The sequence below is a fragment of the Drosophila eugracilis genome, unplaced genomic scaffold (genome assembly GCF_018153835.1).
Source record: "Drosophila eugracilis isolate 14026-0451.02 unplaced genomic scaffold, ASM1815383v1 contig_223, whole genome shotgun sequence".
Classification (NCBI taxonomy): Eukaryota; Metazoa; Arthropoda; class Insecta; order Diptera; family Drosophilidae; genus Drosophila; species Drosophila eugracilis.
The window spans coordinates 119,532-128,030 of NW_024573067.1; the positions used below are offsets into that span (position 1 = coordinate 119,532).

Sequence of the window (8,499 nt, forward strand, 5' to 3'; positions counted from 1 at the left end):
GTAAAGAAGAAATACCCAGTAATACGCAATCGTTAATTTGTCCGCAGAATATGCCCTTCAGTATGCAAAATGGAAAACACCCGGTATACACCGCCTATTAGAAATGAAACTTTTCGAACTTTTAAATTACGCTCCTCCGCCATAGACACAATTTGACCCTGACGAAAAGGACATAAATAAAACTCAATTAAAAAAAGGACGGATTCATGGGAACACTACCAAAATATCAGAACAAACCTTTTCGTTCCTATACCTCCCTCAAATATATTATTTGAACTAACATCTACTAAATGCAGCTTAGTATTATCTTTCTAACGCAAATGCAATATTATATGTATCAAATCTAAAAAACCCTAACAAATATCTTTTACCCACCCACAAATGTTAAATCACATTTGTATATACATATTTGAAAATTGTCGAGTCAATTTGTAGCTAGTTACTCCTTTCCCTAAACTTGTCATTATATTTTAAATGCAATTAATTTAAATCCGTTTTAAATATGCCTTCAATATCATATTGATATTGATATACTGAAAAAATGTATTTAAATAGTGTATTAAATATCAATCTCTACATAAGTAAAAATATCTTTGGGTACAACGATTATAGCAAAAAAATAATTCGATCGCTCCTTCAATAAAAGATCAAGAAAACCATATCATGTCAACATGCTATTTTGAAAGATGGAGGATCGAGACATTATGTGTTCATCATTGTTCATATTTTCAAGGTATGTATACTACAATATATATATATATAAATATATAAATAGACTCACGCCTAAATGACGCTTGCAAATAGCGCCATTTTATTTAGAAAATAATGGTTTTGTGCGGAATACGTATCAAGCACTACGTCCATCCATCGACCTAATCGATTGAGCGCACTTCTGCTTAATGGCTACGTCAACAAACAAAACTGCCGTATTTGGAGTGAAGCTAACCCTCAAGTGTATATCAAAACACCGTTACATGCAGAAAAACTAACAGTTTGGTGCGCTTTTTGGGCTGGTTCTGGGCTCAATGGACCATACTTCTTCAAAAACGATGATGGCCAGAACTTTACAGTCATCGAAAATTGGTAAAAATGTTTGGTAAAATGTAATGCCACTAGATTATCTTTCGGGTAAAAAAATTCATATCAATCGAATAATTCATCGTTGATTTATTGAAATCTAAAGTTTTATAAAACTGAAAAAATTCTTTATAAATATAGAAGTAAATGAAATAGTCATTGCTTTTTATAGATTATTGACAAGACAACACTTGTTTGAATTTCTCGGGAACCAAGGATGCTGCTAAAATTTAAAGCACATAAAACCCAAAATGCTTTTTATAGTGCCAACAGCTGGATGCTCCATTCGACATGTATGCTGCCTTTGAATGTGTACTGGAGCCGAGAAATATTAAAGTAAGCCCAAAATTATTTTATTTAAACGATCATATACCTATATCTTATGCTTAGGTCAAATATATATTAAGTTGAGGTTACTTTCAAGTTATATGTTAATAAAACATCCATGCACACACTCTTTGCCTAGTGTTGGTTACGCTACAAGATCAGGTATTTCTTGTTTCGGTGAGGGTTTCGGCACCATTATAAAAATATCAAGTGCACAGTCAAGTATAAGTCAATGTTTATTCAAATTTCTGTAGATTTCTGTACTTCAACACAAAGGGACACATACTAAATAGTTAGCATTTCAGTCATTGTTTTTTAACACTCACATATCTTAGCGTAATAAAAATGAGAATTCATATGCATACATCTGTTTATGAATTAAGCGGACTGTATTTATTTATTATAGGGTTTGAGTATAAGAAGAGAATTTGAGATTTGAAGATTTTAAGCAGGTGCATGTCGCAAGCGTTTGCGGGTACAAAAACTATATAACTGCCGAAACAACGTGCAGAAAAGATAAGGCAGAAAAACGCGTGATGTGCCTATACTAATTCAGATCTACTGCAATTTCGGCTTAAAGCTTTCATGTAGAAAATAATGCAATGATGAGCATTTAACTAAGTGCGATTAAACAATAATGATAAATAACCGATCTGCACAGTTTTAACTGTGACCACACGGACCCTCTGATCCTGAGCAGATGAAGTTGTACGACTCGTCCCAACAGCCACTTGCTTGGCGGTTGATTCGGCTCCTTCAGCACAACTAGGGTGTCCATTGCAAAGTTCTGAGCATCTTGTTGCCTTTTCATGCGAACTTGAAGCGTACTTAGAACCTTGGCCTGCAATTGTCTCCAGCGCTGCGGTCTGTTGATGTTTACCTCTAGAAACGATGGCTCTGGTACCGAAGTGAGAGGCTGACCTGTTAGAAAACGAGAAGGGGTTAGCGGGTTAAGGCTGTGATCGCTGGATTGATTTCGTGACTCGACAAAAAGCTCGAAATCTCTTCGTTATGAGCTTGGGCGATTGCAATCCGTTGCATTTCAGCTAAGTCTCGTTTGGCTCCATGAAAAGTTTTACCGTTGTCCGAATATAAGTCCGATATGGGCCCCGTCGAGACCAAAAGCGTTTAAAAGCGGCTATAAACGCGGAGGTTGTCAAATCGCTGACCACTTCAATTTGTATCGCAAACCACGAATCGTCAAATTTTGGTGTCCGATCTGTAGAGGCTTTGATCGTCACAGGTCCAGCATAGTCCACTCTAGTATGAAGAAAACAGCGGGCGGGTTGAACTCGAAACTCGGGTAGGTCAGCCATAAGTTGAGAATTCGTATGTCGTAGTTGCAAGAAGCAAGACCTGCAATTAAATACAGTTTTGCGGACGATGTTTCGAGCTCCTAGAATCCAATACCTTTGTCGAAGACTATGAAAAGATGCTAATCACGGTCCAAGGAGGTGCCGGCGGGAGGCGGGCTTCTGTTTAGGTGTGCGTATCGAGAGGGAGTCGCGGTTCGTGCAGGACTATGCCTGGCCACCGGCTGTCGGGGAATCGGCCTGTCGTCCGGGTACCGACGCCCCGCTCATCCAGGGCGGCCAGCAGACCTGGACAGGCTCGGACGGCCGATCTCGTCGACCGGGAATCGGTTGTCCTGCCCCGTCAGCCGGGTGCCGGTGCCCAAACTACGAGGGAGGATATGGACGGCCGATCCCGTCGAACCGGAATCGGTTATCCGGCTCCGTCAGCTGGGTACGGTGCCCTAAACTACGATGAAGGAAAAAGGATGAGAGAGAGGAATGCGGTTCCGTCATCCGGAGACCGCTTCAGCACGGTTTCCTAGCGACCGAGACTACGGGAAATAATCTGGAGCCGAGTGTTCTTGTATTACTCCTGTCGTTTTATTACCTCACACCCCTCCCTTCGTCGGGGATAAGGGAGGACCTTAACCTTGACGCCCGTGCTTCCGGGGCGCAGGCCGGCTGTGTGGTAAGTGTGTGTGTAAGGCGGCTTCTGTGTACGCCTGTGAGGCGGCTGGTGTATGCGCCTGTTATTTTTTTTTTTTTTTTTTTTGATTCGTGGTGGTTTAAAGCCTCGAAAGCCAACTCGGAGCTGGGTTAGCTTGCCGAAGTCTGGGACTCTAACCCAGTAAAAACTCCACCCCCTCCCCGCTTCCCCGACGGTACTGCCGTTAGGTATTACTTCGCCGGGGGGGGGAATGCCCTTAGGGCTCTCTAGGATTCTATCCTATTGGAATTTTGCCGTCTTTCTGCGATGCGCAGTTTTTTGAGTACTATTGTGGCCGTGTTGCTTACGGAGGACCAATTTACTTCAGATTCAGATTGTATGCGCCTGTGACGCGGCTGGTGTGTGTTGGGCGGCGTGTGTGTGTGTTCGCCTCGTGTTGGTTCTCGCGGGTCGAGCCGAAGTAGGTAGCTGGTGCTTGAGGGTCGGTGACCCATCACTGTAGTGTGGCTCCGCCGTAGCACAGAACGTCCATGCCGAGCAGAAGGTCGTCCAGCACGTCCGCCATGATGAGAGCGGAGACACTGGCCCAAGCTATCCCCAACTTAATCGTGGTTCGCAGGGCCTGTGTGAGCTCCCTGCAGGTTCCGTCGGCTAACTTCACTTGTGTCCGCACGGCGCGGCGGATTCCTTCCATCATCTAGTTCACTTGCCAGGCGTACGTATCCAAGGTAGCGGTGAGAGGGTGCCCCTTGGCCGTGACCTGCGCACGGATACGGTCCCTAACCTGCTGCATTGCTTTGGTTAGTGGCTGCGGTGGGTTCCTCGGGTTACTCCCTGATACCCGAGGCCCTTGCCTGTTTTCCAGCGTCTGGTTCCTGCAGCACTCGATAGTGCATTTGCCCTGGCGACCGCAGTCCCAACAAAACATGATTCTCTAGTTCCGGCATTCCGTGGAGTAGGGACCAGACTGGCCGCAGTTTCGGCAGCCTGTGCTGGGGTCGGTTGACCTGGTGGGCGTGGCCCCTTGGTTAAGGTTTCCCCCGGCGTCTCGGTTGGCGGCGTTATTGGTCGTGTTCCTAGGTTGTGACACCTGCGGTGTGTGGGCATTGTTCGCCCTGGGTCGTGCGACTCTGCTATGGGATGGATACTCGGCGTCTAGGCTTGTTGAAGGGTATCCACGAACGGTTCGGCCCCCGCTGCTGCGGGCAACTTCGAAGTAGACCACCAGGTGCGTGAGTTCGGTCAGCGTCTTGAAATCCTTACGGCGGGTGAACATCTGATATTAGCGCAGCATGTTCTCGTAGACCCGTTCCATTTCCTGCTCTAGTGAAAATCCAGCGTGGCGCATCTGAAGGCGAAGATCTACCAAGTATTCCTTGAACGGCTCATTCACTTTCTGGAAGTGAGAGCATTGATAATACCGGGGCGGTAGGAAGAAGTCCAAGAATTCCTGGCGGACTTCGGTCCAGGTCCGTCCCTGCAGATCACTGGTTCGGAACCAACTTTCCGCTCGACGTGGAACAGATATTCCCGGTCAACCCGGTAGGTATGCGCCCGTTCTTCGATGTGTTCCACGAAGCTGAGCGGGTCTGAGGTGCCATCGAAGGACAGTCACATTGGTCACATTGTCAACCAACATCGATCAGATGCCTGCATCGAACTGGGTATCCTCGGAGTGTTCCGGTTGTCTGGCGAACGCGTGCAGTCTGGCCTGCTACTCCTCTACCGTACCGTTTTGTTCCAGGCCAAGCTCGAGAAGAATAGCCTCGAGTTCGTGCTTCTATCTATAGGAAATCCAGACCTCCATGTTGTCGTCGGCGTGTGTCCAGGCTGTGAATACTTGGTGGCTATGTATCCTTGGTGGCTGTGTATCCTTGGTGGCTGGGTATCCTTGGTGGCTGTGTATCATTGGTGACTGTGTATCCTTGGTGACTATGTATCTTTTGTGGTTGTGTCGTCCTTGGTAGTCCTTGTGACAGGAGTGTACTTGTTGCTTGTGGTTGGTGGCCCATGTTGTCTCTCATGATTCATTTGATTGATTGTCAATTGTGTGTCGGTAGCGACTTATATTATATATTCCCCGCTCTGCCGGCATCGGGCGTCCTACTCGGTAAGAAAGACCAGTTGTGCGCAAGGGATAGAGGAACTGAATACCTGATGGCGTGGATGCCAGCTGCGGCGTCGACGTGGCTCAGGTTCCGCACTTAGAACCGTTTCCCACGTTCGGGGATGTGCCAATCCGTGGGTCTAAAGATAAGATCATTTGTCGATTCACATGTAAGCTACCTAAGCTAGGACTTATTAAAAATAAAATCAGTTTTGTAATAGAACTCAACGAATGAAGATTGTTTTTATTTAAACCTTCTTTTCATTTTGGTCCTTCGCAACTCTGACGTTTTCCCCCACCAGTGGTAAGAGACTCAGAGAAAAAGACCAGCACTTTAAAGTCCTGCTAAGTGGTAACACTTAACAAGCTACAGGTTGCAAAAATAATTGGCTCTAGATTTCCCCCACCAGTGGCAAGAATCAGAGCATAAATTAATAAAGCATAAAGATAGACAAGAATCTGTATTGTTTAATAAATTTACACAAATCTTGAAAACAACGAATTTCTTCTTTTAAAAAAAAAAAAAAAACAAATATCATGATAAATATAAAATTTTTTAATAAAATTTGCTATCACGCAAATAAATATTTGGCGTCGAAAAAGTGGTGACAAGTGAAAGTAAAAAGAAAAATCCTACCGACATCAAATCCCAGTTGTGACAGTTCCATGAGCTAAAAAAGAAGATCAAGAAAAAAGAAAAAATAATGCCAAAACGATATACAAAAATAATAATAATAAAAATCAACACATAACAAACTTAAAAAAAAAAAGTTGAAGACATCTAAAGCCAGCAACTACAACGACTATCACGTGTGAGCAGCAGCAACAACATCAGCAGAAGCAGCAATAACATCAGCAGAAGCAGCAACGCCAGAGACTACGACAACCATTGTATCAACTTATCGGCAACGGCAACTACAACCACACGGCAGCGTTGTCGGGAGGCGGGCTTTTGTTTAGGTGTGCGTATCGAGGGGGAGTCGCGGTTCATGCAGGACTACGCCCGGCCACCGGCAGTCGGGGTATCGGCCTGTCGTCCGTGTACCGACGCCCCGCTCATCCGGGGCGGCCAGCAGACCTGGACAGGCTCGGACGGCCGTTCCCGTCGACCGGGAAATGGTTGTCCGGCCCCGTCAGCCGGGTGCCGTTGCCCAAACTACGAGGGAGGATATGGGCGGCCGATCCCGTCGAACCGGAATCGGTTATCCGGCTCCGTCAGCCGGGTAAGGTGCCCTAAACTACGAGGAAGGAAAAAGGATGAAAGAGAGGAATGCGGTTCCGTCATCCGGAGACCGCTTCAGCACGGTTTCCTAGCGACCGAGACTACGGGAAATAATCTCGAGCGGAGTGTTCTTGTATTACTCCTGTCGTTTTATTTACATTGGCTTACCTAAGTTCTAAGCCTGTCCCTGCGGTATTCCCTACATCCTGCGCACCGCTGGCATCGTACTACTCCTCAGCGGAGGACCCATGTCCGCCGGCCATGTGTTTTCCTGGGGGTCGTCTAGCTGCTCCTTGTTTTTCCGCGATTACCTCTGTTCTTTTCAAGTTTCTCAAACCAACTCCCCGATCCGCGGGCAGCGGGAGTTGCTCGAAGCCCTTCTCTGCTGCTGATCGCGGCAGCGGCTATTTCGCTGCTTTCGAGCGAGCTGTCGTCGTCCTCTTTACTGCGTCGGTATCACTTTGTGTGATCGTGCTCGTTGGTTGGCTCTGCCGGTATAATGTTGGCTCTGCCGGTTGTGGTTGCGCTGTGAGCGCAATGTGCCCAAGGCGGTGTTGGCTCTGCCGGTATGATGTTACGGGGTGATGTTGCGGGGTGATGTTGCGGGGCGATGTTGCGGGCGTGATGTTGTGGGCGTGATGATGCGAGATGTGTCCAGGGCTGAGCTCCTTTCGCTACGCCTTAGCTCTTAACTGACGTAAGTCTAGGTGCCCCCCGTGGGTCTTAACTATTCCTTAAGCTGACCTTAATCCTAACTAACACACTACTTTTAAATATATGTATATACATGAGGGGGGAAGGGGCCGCGTGAGGAATACCTCACACCCCATCCCTGGATCCGGTCATGCAACTCCACTGGGATGCATCCGTCGGCGGTGGTTTCGTACGTGGTGGTTCCATGGTGGTTCGGTTGAGGCCGCCCTTAACGAATACTCGATACCGCGACGTCCCGTGGTAGTCGATATCGTGTATCAAGAGTTGTTTGCTGATCTGGCAGCTCCGTGGTGTGTTTTGCGCAAACGGATGTATGGGACCGATGGAGAGTCAGAAGTGTGCTAGTAATGTCTGTAGTGATGGTGGTCGTCGTCATACTCGTCGCATTAATGGTAAGGCTTGAGGTTGTTTATCCTGTCCGTGCGACGGCGTCGGTTTACGGTGTCTTGCAGCCGGACGATGTTTGGTGAAAGGAACTTGACTACTCGGAACAGTCCCTCTTATATTGCGGCCAGTTTAGTTGCGAAGCCTTCGGCGGCACCCAGTGGTGGTTTCCACTGTCGTCGTCGTAAATTGTAGTGCCTGCCCTAGTATGGCCAAATTCTTGGCAGTTCGCACATTGTACCGGGCCATTGCGTTTGTGCGGCTCCTCAACCGTAATTCTGCGGTGCAGCAGGAACTGAAGATTGTGTATAGGGTGCACTTCGTATTTCTTTAGGGGCTTAATTTCTGGTTCGAGCTCAACCTTAAAGAGTGGCTGCGGCTTTCTATCCCTTTTAATGATTTTGAAGACTGTCTTAGCGCTAAATCCCTTCTCTTGTAGCGCCTTTGTTATCTCTGCAGGCGATACTTTGGACTCTATGCCCTTAAGTACGACTTGCAGGCCCTTGCTGCTTTTTAGCTGATATGTGTAAAAGTTCTTTTTTTTGTCGGTGAAATATTTCGATAATACTCTGTAATTATCTTCAGACTTCGTTTGAACTTTTGTTTCCTGGATGTTGCCCTTTACGAGTGGTGTTATGTGGAAGTTGTCCTTGCCAATAAGCTCGAAAATTTTGTTGACAAGAACGTTGGAACTTTTTTCACGTAT

At 46.6% G+C, this 8,499-nt stretch overlaps 1 long non-coding RNA gene across 1 annotated transcript; it reads left to right on the forward strand.

The window, feature by feature from the left end:
- The first annotated feature begins 429 nt into the window (after positions 1–429).
- On the forward strand, positions 430–1,540 carry LOC108112530. Its single transcript, XR_001772659.1, has 3 exons — positions 430–733; positions 805–1,083; positions 1,250–1,540. It is a non-coding gene; the product is annotated as an uncharacterized LOC108112530 (long non-coding RNA).
- The last annotated feature ends 6,959 nt before the right edge of the window (positions 1,541–8,499 follow it).